Source organism: Chiloscyllium plagiosum, unplaced genomic scaffold (assembly GCF_037043375.1).
Source record: "Chiloscyllium plagiosum isolate Xiang-an unplaced genomic scaffold, Cpla_swu_hap1 HiC_scaffold_46, whole genome shotgun sequence".
Classification (NCBI taxonomy): Eukaryota; Metazoa; Chordata; class Chondrichthyes; order Orectolobiformes; family Hemiscylliidae; genus Chiloscyllium; species Chiloscyllium plagiosum.
Genome location: NW_028270184.1, coordinates 25,788,944 through 25,810,403, shown reverse-complemented (window position 1 = coordinate 25,810,403; position 21,460 = coordinate 25,788,944).

Sequence of the window (21,460 nt, the reverse complement as noted above, 5' to 3'; positions counted from 1 at the left end):
GCGAGGGAGGGACACGCACACACAGCGAGGGAGGGACACGCACACACAGCGAGGGAGGGACAAGCACACACACAGCGAGGGAGGGACACACACAGCGAGGGAGGGACACACACACAGAGCGAGGGAGGGACACACACACACACACACACACTCACACACACAGCGAGGGAGGGACACGCACACACACAGCGAGGGAGGGACACATTCACACACAGCGAGGGAGGGAAGCACACACACCGAGCGAGGGTGGGACACATTCACACACAGCGAGGGAGGGAGGCACACACACAGAGCGAGGGAGGGACCTGCGCACACACAGCGCAGGAGGGGCACATTCACACACAGCGAGGGAGGGACACATTCACACACAGCGAGGGAGGGAGGCACACACACAGAGCCACGGAGGGACACATTCACACACAGCGAGGGAAGGATGGAGGCACAAACACCGAGCGAGGGAGGGACATGCGCACACACAGCGAGGGAGGGACACGCACACACAGCGAGGAAGGAACACGCGCACACACATCGTTGGAGGGACACACGCACACACAGCGAGGGAGGGACACATTCACACACAGCGAGGGAGGGACACGCGCACACACAGCGAGGGAGGGACACACACACACAGCGAGGGAGGAAAACACACACACACACACAGCGAGGGAGGAACACGCACACACACAGCGAGGGCGGGACATGCGCAGACTTAGCGAGGGAGGGACATGCGCACACACAGCGAGGGAGGGACACGCGCACACACAGCGAGGGAGGAACACGGGCACACACAGCGAGGGAGGGACACGCGCACACACAGCGAGGGAGGGACATGCGCACACACAGCGAGGGAGGGACACGCACACACACACACACAGCGACAGAGGGACACGCGCACACACAGCGAGGGAGGGACACGCGCATACACAGCGAGGGGGGGACACGCACACACAGGGAGGGAGGGCCACACACACAGCGAGGGAGGGACACGCACACACACACACACACAGCGAGGGAGGGACACACACACACAGCGAATGAGGGACACACACACAACGAGGGAGGGACACATTCACACACAGCAAGGGAGGGAGGGAAGCACACACACAGAGCGAGGGAGGGACACACACACACAGTGAGGGAGGGACACATTCACACACAGCGAGGGAGGGATAGGCACACACAACGAGGGAGGGACACGCACACACAGCGAGGGAGGGACACGCACACATAACGAGGGAGGGACACGCACACACAGCGAGGGATGGAGGGAGGCACACACACAGAGCGAGGGAGGGACATGCGCACACACAGCGAGGGAGGGACACATTCTCACACAGCGAGGGAGGGACACATTCACACACAGCGAGGGAGGGAGGCACACACACAGAGCGAGGGAGGGACACAATCACACACAGCGAGGGAGGGTGGGAGGCACACACACAGAGCGAGGGAGGGACATGCGCACACACAGCGAGGGAGGGACACGCACACACAGCGAGGGAGGGACACGCACACACAGCGAGGGAGGGACACGCGCACACACAGCGAGGGAGGGACACACGCACACACAGCGAGGGAGGGACACACACACACACAGCGAGGGAGGGACACATTCACACACAGCGAGGGATGGACACGCACACACAACGAGGGAGGGACACGCACAAACAGCGAGGGAGGGACACGCACACAGCGAGGGAGGGACACGCACACACAGCGAGGGTGGGACACAGACACAGCGAGGGAGGGACACATTCACACACAGCGAGGGAGAGACACGCACACACAGCGAGGGAGGGACAAGCACACACAGCGAGGGAGGGACACGCAAACACAGCGAGGGAGGGACACGCACACACAACGAGGGAGGGACACGCACACACAGCGAGGGAGGGACAAGCACACACACAGTGAGGGAGGGACACACACACAGAGCGAGGGAGGGACACACACACACACAATCACAGCGACGGAGTGACACATTCACACACAGCGAGAGAGGGAGGGAGGCACACACACAGAGCGAGGGAGGGACACGCGCACACACAGCGAGGGAGGGACACGTGCACACACAGCGAGGGAGGGACACGCACACACACAGCGAGGGAGGAACACGCACACACACACAGCGAGGGAGGGACACGCGCACACACAGCGAGGGAGGGACACGCGCACACACAGCGAGGGAGGGACACGCGCACACACAGGGAGGGAGGGACACACACACAGCGAGGGAGTGACACGCACACACACACACACAGCGAGTGAGGGACACACACACACACAGTGAGGGAGGGACATACACACACAGCGAGGGAGGGACACATTCACACACAGCGAGGGAGGGAGGCACACACACAGAGCGAGGGAGCGACACATTCACACACGGCGAGGGAGGGAGGCACACACACAGAGCGAGGGAGGGACATGCGCACACACAGCGAGGGAGGGACACATCCACACACAGCCAGGGAGGGACACATTCACACACAGCGAGGGAGGGAGGCACACACACAGAGCGAGGGAGGGACATGCGCATACACAGCGAGTGAGGGACACGCACACACAGCGAGGGAGGGAAACGCACACACAACGAGGGAGGGACACGCACAAACAGCGAGGGAGGATCACGCGCACAAACAGCGAGGGAGGGACACGCACACACAGCGAGGGTGGGACACGCACATGCAGCGAGGGAGGGACACGCACACACAGCGCGGGAGGGACAAGCACACACAGCGAGGGTGGGACACGCACACACAGCGAGGGTGGGACACGCACACACAGCGAGGGAGGGACACGCACACACAGCGAGGTAGGACACGCACACACAGCGAGGGAGGGACACGCACACACAGAGAGGGTGGGACACGCACACACAGCGAGGGTGGGACACGCACACACAGCGAGGGAGGGACACATTCACACACAGCGAGGGAGGGACACGCACACACAGCGTGGGATGGACATGCACACACACAGCGAGGGAGGGAGGGAGGCGCACACACAGCGAGGGAGGGACACACACACACAGCGAGGGAGGGACACACACACACACAACGAGGGAGGAACACACACACACAGCGAGGGAGGGACACACACACACAGCGAGGGAGGAACACACACACACAGCGAGTGAGGAACACACACACACAGCGAGGGAGGAACACACACACACAGCGAGGGAGGAACACACACACACAGCGAGGGAGGGACACACACACACACAGCGAGGGAGGGACACACACACACACAGCGAGGGAGGGACACACACACACAGCGAGGGAGGGACACACACACACAACGAGGGAGGAACACACACACACAGCGAGGGAGGGACACACACACACAGCGAGGGAGGAACACACACACACAGCGAGGGAGGAACACACACACACAGCGAGGGAGGGACACACACACACACAGCGAGGGAGGGACACACACACACACAGCGAGGGAGGGACACATACACACAGCGAGGGAGGGTCACGCACGCACACAGCGAGGGAGGGACACGCTCACACACAGTGAGGGGGACACGCACACATTGCAAGAGTGAGAGACATGCACTCACACAACGAGGGAGGGACACACACAGCCACAACGATGGAGGGACACGCACACACACAGCGTGGGAGGGACACGCACACAGCGAGGGAGGGACACGCACACACACAGCGAGGGAGGGACACGCACACACAGCGAGGGAGGGACACACACACTCACAGCGAGGGAGGGACACAGACACTCACAGCGAGGGACAGACACACACAGACTCAGCGAGGGAGACACACACACACACACACACACACACACACACACACACAGAGGGAGGGACACACAAATACACAGAGCGAGGGAGGGACACACACACACAGAGCGAGGGAGGGACACACACACACACACACAGCGACGGAGGGACACACACACACACACACAGAGCGAGGGAGGGACACACACACAGCGCGGGAGGGACACACACACACACACACGAGGGAGGGACACACACACACACAGAGCGAGGGAGGGACTCACACACACACACACAGCGAGGGAGGAACACACGCACACACAGCGAGGGAGGGACACATTCACACACAGCGAGGGAGGGACACACACACACACAGCGAGGGAGGGACACACACACAGCGAGGGAGGGACACGCGTACACACAGCGAGGGAGGGACACACACACACACAGCGAGGGAGGAACACACACACACACACACACACACAGCGAGGGAGGAACACGCGCACACACAGCGAGGGCGGGACATGCGCAGACTTAGCGAGGGAGGGACATGCGCACACACAGCGAGGGAGGGACACGCGCACACACAGCGAGGGAGGGACACGCGCACACACAGCGAGGGAGGGACACGCGCACACACAGCGAGGGAGGGACATGCGCACACACAGCGAGGGAAGGACACGCACACACACACACACAGCGACGGAGGGACACGCGCACACACAGCGAGTGAGGGACACGCGCATACACAGCGAGGGAGGGACACGCACACACACAGGGAGGGAGGGCCACACACACAGCGAGGGAGGGACACGCACACACACACACACAGCAAGGGAGGGACACACACACACACAGCGAATGAGGGACACACACACAACGAGGGAGGGACACATTCACACACAGCAAGGGAGGGAGGGAAGCACACACACAGAGCGAGGGAGGGACACACACACACAGCGAGGGAGGGACACATTCACACACAGCGAGGGAGGGACACGCACACACAACGAGGGAGGGACACGCACACACAGCGAGGGAGGGACACGCACACACAGCGAGGGAGGGACACGCACACACAGCGAGGGATGGAGGGAGGCACACACACAGAGCGAGGGAGGGACATGCGCAAACACAGCGAGGGAGGGACACATTCTCACACAGTGAGGGAGGGACACATTCACACACAGCGAGGGAGGGAGGCACACACACAGAGCGAGGGAGGGACACAATCACACACAGCGAGGGAGGGAGGGAGGGACACACACAGAGCGAGGGAGGGACATGCGCACACACAGCGAGGGAGGGACACGCACACACAGCGAGGGAGGGACACGCGCACACACAGCGAGGGAGGGACACACGCACACACAGCGAGGGAGGGACACACACACACACAGCGAGGGAGGGACACATTCACACACAGCGAGGGATGGACACGCACACACAACGAGGGAGGGACACGCACACACAGCGAGGGAGGGACACGCACACAGCGAGGGAGGGACACGCACACCCAGCGAGGGAGGGACACAGACACAGCGAGGGAAGGACACATTCACACACAGCGAGGGAGAGACACGCACACACAGCGAGGGAGGGACAAGCACACACAGCGAGGGAGGGACACGCACACACAGCGAGGGAGGGACACGCACACACAGCGAGGGATGGACACGCACACACAACGAGGGAGGGACACGCACAAACAGCGAGGGAGGGACACGCACACAGCGAGGGAGGGACACGCACACACAGCGAGGGTGGGACACAGACACAGCGAGGGAGGGACACATTCACACACAGCGAGGGAGAGACACGCACACACAGCGAGGGAGGGACAAGCACACACAGCGAGGGAGGGACACGCAAACACAGCGAGGGAGGGACACGCACACACAACGAGGGAGGGACACGCACACACAGCGAGGGAGGGACAAGCACACACACAGTGAGGGAGGGACACACACACAGAGCGAGGGAGGGACACACACACACACAATCACAGCGACGGAGTGACACATTCACACACAGCGAGAGAGGGAGGGAGGCACACACACAGAGCGAGGGAGGGACACGCGCACACACAGCGAGGGAGGGACACGTGCACACACAGCGAGGGAGGGACACGCACACACACAGCGAGGGAGGAACACGCACACACACACAGCGAGGGAGGGACACGCGCACACACAGCGAGGGAGGGACACGCGCACACACAGCGAGGGAGGGACACGCGCACACACAGGGAGGGAGGGACACACACACAGCGAGGGAGTGACACGCACACACACACACACAGCGAGTGAGGGACACACACACACACAGTGAGGGAGGGACATACACACACAGCGAGGGAGGGACACATTCACACACAGCGAGGGAGGGAGGCACACACACAGAGCGAGGGAGGGACACATTCACACACGGCGAGGGAGGGAGGCACACACACAGAGCGAGGGAGGGACATGCGCACACACAGCGAGGGAGGGACACATCCACACACAGCCAGGGAGGGACACATTCACACACAGCGAGGGAGGGAGGCACACACACAGAGCGAGGGAGGGACATGCGCATACACAGCGAGTGAGGGACACGCACACACAGCGAGGGAGGGAAACGCACACACAACGAGGGAGGGACACGCACAAACAGCGAGGGAGGATCACGCGCACAAACAGCGAGGGAGGGACACGCACACACAGCGAGGGTGGGACACGCACATGCAGCGAGGGAGGGACACGCACACACAGCGCGGGAGGGACAAGCACACACAGCGAGGGTGGGACACGCACACACAGCGAGGGTGGGACACGCACACACAGCGAGGGAGGGACACGCACACACAGCGAGGTAGGACACGCACACACAGCGAGGGAGGGACACGCACACACAGAGAGGGTGGGACACGCACACACAGCGAGGGTGGGACACGCACACACAGCGAGGGAGGGACACATTCACACACAGCGAGGGAGGGACACGCACACACAGCGTGGGATGGACATGCACACACACAGCGAGGGAGGGAGGGAGGCGCACACACAGCGAGGGAGGGACACACACACACAGCGAGGGAGGGACACACACACACACAACGAGGGAGGAACACACACACACAGCGAGGGAGGGACACACACACACAGCGAGGGAGGAACACACACACACAGCGAGTGAGGAACACACACACACAGCGAGGGAGGAACACACACACACAGCGAGGGAGGAACACACACACACAGCGAGGGAGGGACACACACACACACAGCGAGGGAGGGACACACACACACACAGCGAGGGAGGGACACACACACACAGCGAGGGAGGGACACACACACACAACGAGGGAGGAACACACACACACAGCGAGGGAGGGACACACACACACAGCGAGGGAGGAACACACACACACAGCGAGGGAGGAACACACACACACAGCGAGGGAGGGACACACACACACACAGCGAGGGAGGGACACACACACACACAGCGAGGGAGGGACACATACACACAGCGAGGGAGGGTCACGCACGCACACAGCGAGGGAGGAACACGCTCACACACAGTGAGGGGGACACGCACACATTGCAAGAGTGAGAGACATGCACTCACACAACGAGGGAGGGACACACACAGCCACAACGATGGAGGGACACGCACACACACAGCGTGGGAGGGACACGCACACAGCGAGGGAGGGACACGCACACACACAGCGAGGGAGGGACACGCACACACAGCGAGGGAGGGACACACACACTCACAGCGAGGGAGGGACACAGACACTCACAGCGAGGGACAGACACACACAGACTCAGCGAGGGAGACACACACACACACACACACACACACACACACACACACAGAGGGAGGGACACACAAATACACAGAGCGAGGGAGGGACACACACACACAGAGCGAGGGAGGGACACACACACACACACACAGCGACGGAGGGACACACACACACACACACAGAGCGAGGGAGGGACACACACACAGCGCGGGAGGGACACACACACACACACACGAGGGAGGGACACACACACACACAGAGCGAGGGAGGGACTCACACACACACACACAGCGAGGGAGGAACACACGCACACACAGCGAGGGAGGGACACATTCACACACAGCGAGGGAGGGACACACACACACACAGCGAGGGAGGGACACACACACAGCGAGGGAGGGACACGCGTACACACAGCGAGGGAGGGACACACACACACACAGCGAGGGAGGAACACACACACACACACACACACACAGCGAGGGAGGAACACGCGCACACACAGCGAGGGCGGGACATGCGCAGACTTAGCGAGGGAGGGACATGCGCACACACAGCGAGGGAGGGACACGCGCACACACAGCGAGGGAGGGACACGCGCACACACAGCGAGGGAGGGACACGCGCACACACAGCGAGGGAGGGACATGCGCACACACAGCGAGGGAAGGACACGCACACACACACACACAGCGACGGAGGGACACGCGCACACACAGCGAGTGAGGGACACGCGCATACACAGCGAGGGAGGGACACGCACACACACAGGGAGGGAGGGCCACACACACAGCGAGGGAGGGACACGCACACACACACACACAGCAAGGGAGGGACACACACACACACAGCGAATGAGGGACACACACACAACGAGGGAGGGACACATTCACACACAGCAAGGGAGGGACACGCACACACAACGAGGGAGGGACACGCACACACAGCGAGGGAGGGACACGCACACACAGCGAGGGAGGGACACGCACACACAGCGAGGGATGGAGGGAGGCACACACACAGAGCGAGGGAGGGACATGCGCAAACACAGCGAGGGAGGGACACATTCTCACACAGTGAGGGAGGGACACATTCACACACAGCGAGGGAGGGAGGCACACACACAGAGCGAGGGAGGGACACAATCACACACAGCGAGGGAGGGAGGGAGGGACACACACAGAGCGAGGGAGGGACATGCGCACACACAGCGAGAGAGGGACACGCACACACAGCGAGGGAGGGACACGCGCACACACAGCGAGGGAGGGACACACGCACACACAGCGAGGGAGGGACACACACACACACAGCGAGGGAGGGACACATTCACACACAGCGAGGGATGGACACGCACACACAACGAGGAAGGACACGCACACACAGCGAGGGAGGGACACGCACACAGCGAGGGAGGGACACGCACACCCAGCGAGGGAGGGACACAGACACAGCGAGGGAAGGACACATTGACACACAGCGAGGGAGAGACATGCACACACAGCGAGGGAGGGACAAGCACACACAGCGAGGGAGGGACACGCACACACAGCGAGGGAGGGACACGCACACACAGCGAGGGAGGGACACGCGCACACACAGCGAGGGAGGGACACGCGCACACACAGCGAGGGAGGGACACGCGCACACACAGCGAGGGAGGGACATGCGCACACACAGCGAGGGAAGGACACGCACACACACACACACAGCGACGGAGGGACACGCGCACACACAGCGAGTGAGGGACACGCGCATACACAGCGAGGGAGGGACACGCACACACACAGGGAGGGAGGGCCACACACACAGCGAGGGAGGGACACGCACACACACACACACAGCAAGGGAGGGACACACACACACACAGCGAATGAGGGACACACACACAACGAGGGAGGGACACATTCACACACAGCAAGGGAGGGAGGGAAGCACACACACAGAGCGAGGGAGGGACACACACACACAGCGAGGGAGGGACACATTCACACACAGCGAGGGAGGGACACGCACACACAACGAGGGAGGGACACGCACACACAGCGAGGGAGGGACACGCACACACAGCGAGGGAGGGACACGCACACACAGCGAGGGATGGAGGGAGGCACACACACAGAGCGAGGGAGGGACATGCGCAAACACAGCGAGGGAGGGACACATTCTCACACAGTGAGGGAGGGACACATTCACACACAGCGAGGGAGGGAGGCACACACACAGAGCGAGGGAGGGACACAATCACACACAGCGAGGGAGGGAGGGAGGGACACACACAGAGCGAGGGAGGGACATGCGCACACACAGCGAGGGAGGGACACGCACACACAGCGAGGGAGGGACACGCGCACACACAGCGAGGGAGGGACACACACACACACAGCGAGGGAGGGACACATTCACACACAGCGAGGGATGGACACGCACACACAACGAGGGAGGGACACGCACACACAGCGAGGGAGGGACACGCACACAGCGAGGGAGGGACACGCACACCCAGCGAGGGAGGGACACAGACACAGCGAGGGAGGGACACATTCACACACAGCGAGGGAGAGACACGCACACACAGCGAGGGAGGGACAAGCACACACAGCGAGGGAGGGACACGCACACACAGCGAGGGAGGGACACGCACACACAGCGAGGGAGGGACACGCACACACAGCGCGGGAGGGACAAGCACACACACAGCGAGGGAGGGACACACACAGCGAGGGAGGAACACACACACAGAGCGAGGGAGGGACACACACACACACACACAGCGACGGAGTGACACATTCACACACAGCGAGAGAGGGAGGGAGGCACACACACAGAGCGAGGGAGGGACAGGCGCACACACAGCGAGGGAGGGACACGCGCACACACAGCGAGGGAGGGACACGCACACACACAGCGAGGGAGGGACACGCACACACACACAGCGAGGGAGGGACACTCGCACACACAGCGAGGGAGGGACACGCGCACACACAGCGAGGGAGGGACACGCGCACACACAGTGTGGGAGGGACACACACACAGCGAGGGAGGGACACGCACACACACACACACAGCGAGGGAGGGACACACACACACACAGTGAGGGTGGGACACACACACACAGCGAGGGAGGGACACATTCACACACAGCGAGGGAGGGAGGCACACACACAGAGCGTGGGAGGGACACATTCACACACGGCGAGGGAGGGAGGCACACGCACAGAGCGAGGGAGGGACATGCGCACACACAGCGAGGGAGGGACACATCTACACACAGCGAGGGAGGGACACATTCACACACAGCGAGGGAGGGAGGCACACACACAGAGCGAGGGAGGGACACATTTACACACAGCGAGGGAGGGAGGGAGGCACACACACAGAGCGAGGGAGTGTGAGATCTTCGATTTCGGTCCTGTCAGTTTTTGTTTAATTAATTTCAAAGGACCTCTCACTTCATTTACGGATATTAACTCAAAGGAAGTAAAGTGAGTTGATTTATTTGTGACGTCTCTAATGGCAAACAATATGATGAGACGCCTTTATTCCAATCATTCGGGGAATTCTGACAGTATTCTGTAAATATTGTCTTCAGCATCTGATGCCAACTTTCCAAGGCCCCCTGGGATTCGGGATGGGACGCACTTGATTTAAACTGCTGTGTGCCGAAACTATCCATGACGTCCTTAAATAGCTGCGCGGTAATATGAGACCCTTGGTCTGACTGAATCACACTGCATAGCCCACAGTGAGTAAAGAATGCTACCAACTCCTCTACCTCCCTTTTTCCTTTTACACCCCATATTGGAATTGTCCCTGCAAATCGGGTAAACACATCCATTATGATCAGCAGATATTGGTTTCCACTTTATTGCAGAAAGGGGAGCTCCACAATTAATCATAACCCATGGGAAAGGTTCTTCGAATACAGGAATTGGCAACAAAGGTGCTTGCTTTAATACTGACGGTGACTTACCTACCATTTGGCATGTATGACATGTGCAACAAAAAGTAACCACGTCCTTGTGAATTTCAGCCACTAGAAATGCTTTAGCCTGAGCTTCCGTGCATTTCTTACGGTTTTCCTTCCTGTTGTAACTGATGACAGTGGGATCTTGTTACTACATAGTCTGGAAAAATCCCTGGGTATTTTTCTTTTAATTGCCCTGTTCTCTGGTCTTACTTTGGCTTCTCCACCACAAGGGGTGCCTCCCCCACCTTGAATCCTGCTAAATCATTCCCAAGAACAAACTGTAATCCTGGAACTGACACTGTGTCACTCATTCTCATGGTTATTTGCCCAATCTTGATTTGGCACTCCAACCAAATGTTACACAGGGAATGCTTAATTTCTGTCCCCATGCCATAAATTCTCACGCTGTTGAATAACATGTCAGAAAGAGGGAAAACACTTCCATCACTTACTACTAGAGGCGGAGGGAAAGTGAGGACTGCAGGTGCTGGAGATCAGAGTTGAAAAGTACGGGGATGGAAAAGCACAGCAGCATTCGAGGGGCAGGAGAGTTGACGTTTCGGGCATACGTCCTTCATCAAGAAAGTGGGGGTGGGTGGGTAAGGGAGTGGGACCGGTCTGAGAATTAAATAGGAGGTTGGGGGTGGAGCTGGGTGGAAGGGATCTTGGAAGGAGATAGGTAGATGCAGATGGGGGGTGATGGTGACAGGTCGGAGAGGAGGGTGAAGTAGATAGGTGGTAGGACAGCTGGACCCCTCATACTATACAGCATCAATGTTGACTTCACAAAATTTCACATCTCCCCTCTCCCAGCCTCAACCCAGATCCAACCGTTCAACTTAGTACTGCCATCTTGAACTGTCCTAACTGTCCATCTTACTTCCCATCTATCCATTCATCATGTGCATCATTTTTCGTGTACTGTGTCTCCGTTAAGAGAGAGGACATTCTTCACTGCACTCCCTCAATGTCAGTTTTGTCCTTTATTAGGTGAGGAGACCAAAACTACACATAATGCTGCACAATGTTCGAGATGATATCTCACCAAGGCCCTGAACAGCTGCAGTAAGTCACCCTTATTCCTGGACTCACATCCCCCCGAAATGAAGGTCAGCACATCATTTGTCTTCCTCAGTGCTTTCTGTTTCTGCAATATTGCTATCAGCGAGTGGTGTACAATGAGATGCAGATCCTTTTAAATGTTACAGCTCCCCACTTGGTCGGTCTGTGTACACTGGTCAGCGTGCCAATGCCATGCCCAGCATTGACTTCTGTTTGCAGGACTTACTGCACTGCATGGGCCTCAGAGGTTTATGCAGAAGGAAACAACAAAAATGAACATACGTCCCTTTGTAAATCAACATGTTTTCACCAATCCTTTTTAAATGGTAGGCTGCCAATTTACCATTTCCACCAAAGGGCACACTGTCACCTCTATCCACATTGTTCTCCATCTGTCACGTATTTATCCATTCACTCCACTTGTCTTAGTCTTCTCGGTGCTTTTTTACTTCCCCCCACCCACTCAATCCCACATCCGTTAGTGCTGTCAGCAGGCTGGGATATATTGTATCTGATTCCAGCAACCAAATGTTTAAAGGGCATTGTGAACAGCTGGGCCCCAAGCACTGATCCCTGTGACACCTCAGCAACAGTCTTCTGTTAATTTCTATTTATGAATTTCGTCAATCTGGGTGTCACTGGCTGGGCCAGCATTTATTGCCTGTCCCTAGTTTCACTTGAGATGGTGGTGGTGAGCTGTCTTGTTGAACGCTGCAGTCCATCTGCTGTGGTTGATGTCCAATGCTATTCTGAAGGGAATTCCAGGATTCTGACCCAGCGACTGTGAAGGAACGGTGACATATTTCCAAGTCAGGATGGTGAATGGCTTGGAGGGGAACCTAAAGATGATGGTATTTCCATACATCTGCAGCCCTGGTCCTTCTAGATAGACGTGGTCGTGAGTTGGGATGGTGGTCTCTGAGGATCTTTGGTGAGGGGCCAGTTTCCACACTGTAAATTAATCTAATCTAATAATTCCATCTGCATCTTCCTGTAACTTAAGGCCTTCCACCGCACTGCTAACCACCCAGCCAATCTTTATTTCAAACATACACTTACATGTTGTTGGGTTCTGTTTGCCGAGCTGGAAATTTGTCTTGCAAGCGTTTCGTCCCCTGTCTAGGTGACATCATCAGTGCTTGGGAGCCTCCTGTGAAGCGCTTCTGTGATGTTATTTACTTAAACTGTTTTCAGACAGAAGTTGTGCACCTCTGCCTTTAAAACCTCTCTTTAAAAAAAAAACCCAAGAGAAAATAACCTTTTTACAGTGATAGAATTCTCACAACTCCATCTTTAATACAATAATCCATCAATATACAAAAGTGGATTCATTTTAGACCTCCGAATCTTCCTCTATTAGTGGACTAAAATGCATACACATTACTTTGAGTGCGAGCATATAAATGTTCACAACTAGTTTCGATTTCAGGCATTTTATTCCTGCCAAGTCTCCACAATGTGTCAAAACGTAGGGTTTCTCGCCCTGTCACCTGTATAATTTCAAACTGAATGGCAGCAATAATAAGCTCAATCGAAACAGACTGGTATTTTTCTCCCTAGAATTCTGCAAAAACTTTACCGGGTCACAATCAGTGATAAAGGTTTGTCTCATGTATGTTATTCGCAATTTAAATGCTGAAATGTTGGAACACCAACACGAAGCTCAAGGCCTCCTTCCCCATTGTGAAATAAATCTGTTGATGTTTCCACTGGACACTCCAAACACACGTTACATAATGAAGCACTTCTCATCTCTCCAATAGTCCTTCTGAAAGACATAGCTCCTCTTGTCTCAGCATAAAAGAGTTACATACTTCTCTACATCTTAACGCTGTAACCTCTTTACCTGCTACTCCTGGCCTATGCCAGCAAACCTTACTCTCACGGGTATATGTTTTTAGAAGATCTCACACATTCTTCTCAACCTCTCAAAGAACCAAACTTTGATTTCTGAACCCAATCATCATCATCAACCATTTCAGCTTCTAAGCTTGCCATTTTAACGATCTGCTCTTCCACACGAGTTCTCATGACTGTAGGAAGTGAATTGTTGAACCTCTCCAAAATAAGAATCTCTCTAAGAGTGCCATAAGTTTGCTCTGTTTTAATACCTTTCTCACCTTTCAAAATAATTTTATTTGATCCTTGCAAACTCAATGTAAGTTTAACCAGGGACCCTTTTTTAGATTCCTGAAATGCTCTCTGTCGGCTTCTGGCACAAGCTCATATGCACTTCAGATGGCTTTCTTCACCACCCCATACTGGCCAGATACCTCCTCCGATAGGGATGCAAATACCTGTCAGTTTTGTTTGGATAAACTAAATCCCCATGGTCACTGGTCACTGCATTTGTTTATCCACTTTCTCAAATGAAATTCAAAAGGCTTCCACATCCTTCTCATCAAATTTCGATAATGCCTGGATGCATTTAAACAGAACCCCATTAGACCATTGGTTATAATAGGGTTGTTCAACCTCACTATCCTCCTCATCCAGCCGAGCGTCTACCTTCATCTCCGCCTTCTATGTCAACTTTCCTCTCTAATTGCTAACTGTTTAAGTTGAAACTCTCTGCTTTTCTTCTGTACCTTTTTCTCTTTCTTCTTCATTTACGTTTCTTTTATTTCTACTTTTCATCATAATTCAAACTGTTTCAATTCCTTCTCATGTTCAAAGTGCCTCATTTGAAATTGAATTCCAGCCATTTCCAAAGACTCTGATGGCGTTTCCACTAAATGTAATTGCCGAGCTATAGCTGTAATTATCTCTTATTTTCTCACAGACAAACGCAACCCCAACTCCAGCTTGTCTGTCAATTCCTACAACTTTGCCTTCATTACCTTTTGTAAAACCGCCAACTTCACTTCCTCCACACCCAGAGAACTCTTAATGACTGACAGTATCTTTATACACAAAACACTGTTTAAACCAACCGAATTCAACATCCACAACAAAAGATACTAACAGCTAACATACACGACCTTTGAACGCAATAGCCTCCTGGTGCATAATCTCCAGTGTCTGCACGACCTTATTCTGGATTCTCTGGTTTCCTCCCACAATCCAAAGATGTGCATGTCAGGTAAATTGGCCATGCTAAATTGTTTATAGTTTTCAGGGATGTGTGGGTTAGGAGCCTTAATGGGTGTAAATGTGTAATAATAGGGTAAAGGAATTGATCTGGGTAGGTTACTCCTCGGAAGGTCAGTGTGGACTTGTTGGGTCGAATGGCCTGTTTGCAGACTGTAGGGATTATAATTCTAAACCCAATTTGTTATTATCGATTTAGAACCAGACAAGAGTCCCCATTTTGCTATCGACCGACCAGACTGCCTCAAACTATTTAAGAGGGTAGCTTGGATGCTAAACCTTTCTTATCTTAAAGGTAGATGTGTAGTGGGTGTTCCAGATGTGATGTTACTCGTCAAACTACTCACCATTAAGCAAAACACAATATATTTAAATACTATAATGAAAATCCATTCAAAATGACGAGGAATTTAGAATAATTTATCTATTGGAAACCTTAACCGAATGGTGGATACAGTACCTTCTACAGATGAACTGTTCCAATATACTGACATCCCATGAACACACCCCTTGGCAAAAAGGTACATTCAGAAATACATTCTTGCATACAGTTCTCCAATCCAGGATCAATCAGCACTAAGTCAGGTTTCAGAGAGTAGCAGCTGGGGATAAGTTAGTAGGCCGTTGTTACTACTATTTATTAAAAACCCTAAATGTGTCGTAAGTTATTTACTTGAGCCGTTTTCAGCAGGCTGTTTGCCCTTTAAGATCTCTTATTTTTTAAAAAAGGAGAAAATAACTTTTCTTTTAAAGTGACAGCATTGTCACACAATTTAGATGCCTGGTCCTTTACTCCATGGGCTTTCTCGTGCTACTGATCGCATGGTCACCTGAGAGGGACAAATTCAAATACAGACCAAGTTACAAGGATGTGTCTCATAACTTCTGAAACACCCCTGTCATGGACCATCACATGGGACATACCGGGAAGTGAACAACAGCCTGATAAACATCATTTCACTGTTTCTCAGCTTCACAATGATTGCACTCGATACACTAGGGAGCCAAAAGCAAAGGCCAGGGAAAGATACAAAGGGACAGAAAGATTCACATTAAAGACAGAAACAGACAGTTAATTAACTGAAAAGATGTTGTGGAAATATGGGGATAAAGACAGGGCAGTGGGACTAACTGGAGAATTGAGATCTTCGACAGAAAACTTACAAGAATGAGAACATTGAATAAAGGCATTGTCAGATCAGCTGGAATGGTTTGTTACATCAAATTCTGAATCAGCTCGACAGAACACCACAAACAACATAAACTGGGACAAGATGACAGCCCAGCATGGAGAGCTGTGCAGACCATGCTAGTGTGTTGCTCAGTAAACTGCACTATCTGCCCAGCATAGAGAGTATTGCAAACTTTACTATCATATGCAAACTTTACTCGCGTCAGATTACTGCCTACAATGGGAAGATTTGCTGCGTGTGTGTGTTCATCAGAAACTGAGGGAGAGTGCGTGTGTGTGCGCTATAGGCGTGGTTGAATGCGAAACTAATTGTTTGAGAAGGAACGCACATGGAGGAAATTATTTTAAATAAGAACAACTGGCAGGCTTTTTGTTAATCAACAGAGAAATAACGAGAGAGGTTTCATGGACAGATGAGGAAAAGTGTTAGACAATGTTAAAATAAAGGCATTGCCAGACACAATAGCAATATACATCAGCGTGCACGTGAATGACAGATGAATGGGAGTTTGGTGTGAGTTCGAATCAGATTTGCTTCGGCAGGTTTGAAGCCGGAGCGTCAGCGGCAGACTTTTGGCTTCATTAAGACTATATTTCCTAGCTCAAGGTTCAAACAGGATATGGAATAAGCCAGTGAGATATATTCTGGAGTGGTGAGTATTTCAAGTTAGAAATGATCAGGGTATGGTGTCAGGAATCAGCTCATGGTCAAAGGGATCACCCACAGTTGTGACTTGTCTGCTTCAGCCGCAGGTATTGGCCAGGGATGGGGGGGAAATAGTGGAAGGAAGTGGAGTTTGTAACCAGAACAGTAGAGAATGATTTACATGCTATTAATACTTCAATAACAAGGGCAATGATACAATAAATTGTAGTTCTCCGCTGAAACTGAGTAGGTCAACATAGAGACCCATGAATAACAATGTCAGAGCAGAGAGGGAGACCGGAATTGAACACATTCCTTGATGTAGTTAGTAGTAGTCTGTAGAGTGAATATATGGATCGAGAGTTTCAACAGGAAGATAATTGGGACAAGAAGTGTAGACTATATGAAAGAACAGTAATACAGTCATAACTGGTTTATAGAAAGAAAAATCTGGACGGTGACACCGACGATAGCCAGGAAAGGATAATAAAAATATTGAATAATGAGAAGAGCGTAATAGATCCGCATTGATAATGGCCACCAATTCAATACAGAAAGATACCAAACATAAATGGTTAAACTCCTGTCTATTGTTGGAACATGCCAGTCTAATATTCCCAGATTATAATCCATTTTTGGAACATTCCAGTCTAATGTTCTCAGATTCTGATCTCTCCTCCCCCTCTCTCCAAATGTGCTGATCCCTGTCAGTGCTGTCGGTGATGTTCCCGCCCATGTTATGGAATAACACATTGAACGGCGCCTATTTATCATTTAAAGATGGAAACCCTCCATTGGAATAATTAGAATCCATGGAGATTCGCATTAATCACAGTCACTGAACAAAGACTGGGAAACAGAGCAAAGGCTACGACAACAGATGAATTTGCACCGCACAACAATCAACAGACAGGAGTATTCCCTCCCAGTTGGGGAACACTTCAGTGGTCCAGGATATTCAACCTCGGACCTTCTGGTGACCATCCACCAAGGCCGACTTCAGGACAGGCAGCAGCGAAAAGTGGCTGAGCAGAGGCTGATAGCTAATTTCGGTACCCATAGGGAGGACCTCAACCAGGACCTTGGGTTCATGTCACATTACAGATGACCACCATTGTTCTATACACACACACACAGACACTCATATACACACAAATACATACGGACACACGTGTATGCAGACACACGCACAGACACTCAAACACACCCTTACAGACACACATACACTCCCACACTCACACGGCACCCTCTCAGAGACTTAGACCACTCTACACTCATGCACACACATATACACTCTCTCTCTCACTGATAGTCAAAACCCCTCACCCCAGACACGCACACACATTCACACACTCACACATGCACCCCGTCACAGATTTAATACACTCTACATCACTACACACATATATACATTATCTCTCACACTCACAACCCCCCAACACAGACAGACACAGACACACAAACCGACAAAGACCCACATGCACACATATATGTTGTGGGATGAATTTGTACTTGCAGAGTTACATTGTAGTTTGCTCAAAAACTGCATGAATTCATGTAAAACTCTGAGCTCAAAAACTGTATGGATTCATGTAAAACTCTGTTATCTCACTTTTCAGATTAGAATCAATCTAAACATCATGGCATAGACAGAGAACAAAGGGGACTAACACCTTCAACATATTGTCTAGCTAAAACTCTCTGTTACAGCTAACCTGAGAATGCCACTTTTTTTAAAAACAAGGTTTTGTGATTTACACTTGAAAGAAGTGGAACAATCATGGTATTCGAACAGATGAAAGACCCAATAGACAATCAAGGTATTTTTCAATGTGTAATTTCAGTTACATCACACTGTAAATTTTTGCTATGAATTGTGTGCCTTAGAAGTGTGTCTTCCTCTATCACCTGATGAAGGAGCGGCGCTCTGAAAGCTAATGTGCTTCCAATTTAACCTGTTGGACTATAACCTGGTGTTGTGGGATTTTTCACTTTGTACATCCCAGTCCAACACCAGCATCTCCAAATCATGACTGAGCAAACAGGCTCAATTAACCAGTTCCACGCATCACTTTTCATATAACTACAAAAGAGAACATTTACTGTGTTTGGATGTAATGGATAATAAGAAATGGAATGGACCATAAACCTTTAAATCTTTTTTTAAACTTGGATATGAGAGTATTAACAGAACACTGCAGGGGTCTATATATGTTCCACCCTGTTTATGAAAGTAGCAGTTATAAAATATCAGATCGGTTGAATAAAGAAAACTCGGGTGGGCAAGTTTCTAGATTCCTTATTGATCAGTGTGAGGCTGCTCCTGTGCCCTTTTACTAAATCCTTTCATAATCTTGAGACAGAGCATTGAGACTGCTGCTCAGCAACAGGCCGAAGCAATTCTGTCCCTATGGGCCTCTTACAGAGGGAGAATAGAAGACCATTCAGCCCATATTCGTCTGTTGCTACATGAAAAGGTGGAAATCTAAAATATTGGCACATTTTGCCAACAAGGAGAAATTGAGGACTGCAGATGCTGGAGATCAGAGCTGAAAAGTGTGTTGCTGGAAAAGCGCAGGAGATCAGGCAACATCCAAGGTGCAGGATAAACGACGTTTCGTGCTTTTCCAGCAACACATTTTTTCAGCACATTTTGCCAACAGAATCATTCAAAACAAAGAGATGTGTCACTGCAGCTATATGAGGTGTTACTGAGAGGGCACCTGGAGTACATTGCATTGGTTGTGTTACTGTAACTGAGAAGGGATGGACCTCCATCAGATACAGTTTAACGGCTGCTCATAATCCACGGGTTGCTGTTTCATTTAATGTCACGTGTTTGTTACACAGGGACAGGAGAAGGCCATTCAGCCTTTCCAGTCTATTACAGTGAGCCACGAGGAGCCCATTCAGCCTCTCGAGCCTGTTACAGAGGGGCAGGAAGTGTTTCTTTAACTTTCTGTTACGCATAAATATTAGTTTTAAATTAGTTGTGGAATAGGAAAGACCAGATGTAAACATTAACGTTCTAACTTTGAACAAGGCCAATTTTGAAAGTGTTAGGCGAGCCCTGCGAAAGGCAAATTGGAATACCCTATTAACAGGTAAAGGGATGGGTGGGAATTGCAAGGCCATCAAAACTTGGTTTCAGAGAGTCCAGCGCCAACGTGTTCCTATTCGTGAGAGGGGCATGGCTGGTGGGTGCAGGGAGTGCTGGATGGCTAGATATATTGATGCTCTGGTCAAAGTCAGGAAGGAGGCATATGTCAGGTAAACAGAGCTGAGATCAAGTAATTCCCGTGAGGTGTATAAGGACAGAAAGTGCATCGTCAATGCGGAAATCTGGCCAGAAAAATGTGGACATGAGATGGCTTTAGAAATAGGGTTAACGAGGCATTGAAGAAATTCTACAAATCCTTTAATGGTAAAAGATTAACTAGGGCAAGAACAGAGCCCCTTAAAGATCAGTAAGACTACCTATGTGTGGAACCACCCAAGATTGGAGGGATACGAAACAACAATTTCTCCTCAGTATTTAATGAGGAGGAGGTTACAAGAGCGAGAGAATGAATAAATATGTAGTGAAAGAGTGAAAGGTGTCAATATTACAAGGAGGTGTTTGACATTTTAAAACACATAAAGGTGAACAAATCCCTGGGACCTGATCAGTTGTATCCCAAATGTTTGTGGGTAGCTAGGAAAGAGATTGGTCAGCATTTTGCTGATATATTTGTATCATTGATTTCCACAGGTGAAGTGTCAAAAGACTAGAGGGCTGCTAACATAGTGTCATTATTTAAAAAGTAAGGAAAAATAAACAGGTAACTGTAGATCATTGAGCCTGACGTTAATGGTGACTAAATTGTTGGAGGGGATTTTATTGGAAAGGACATACATGCATTTGAAAAGACAAGGACTGAAGAGGGATTTGTACATTGGAGATCACGTCT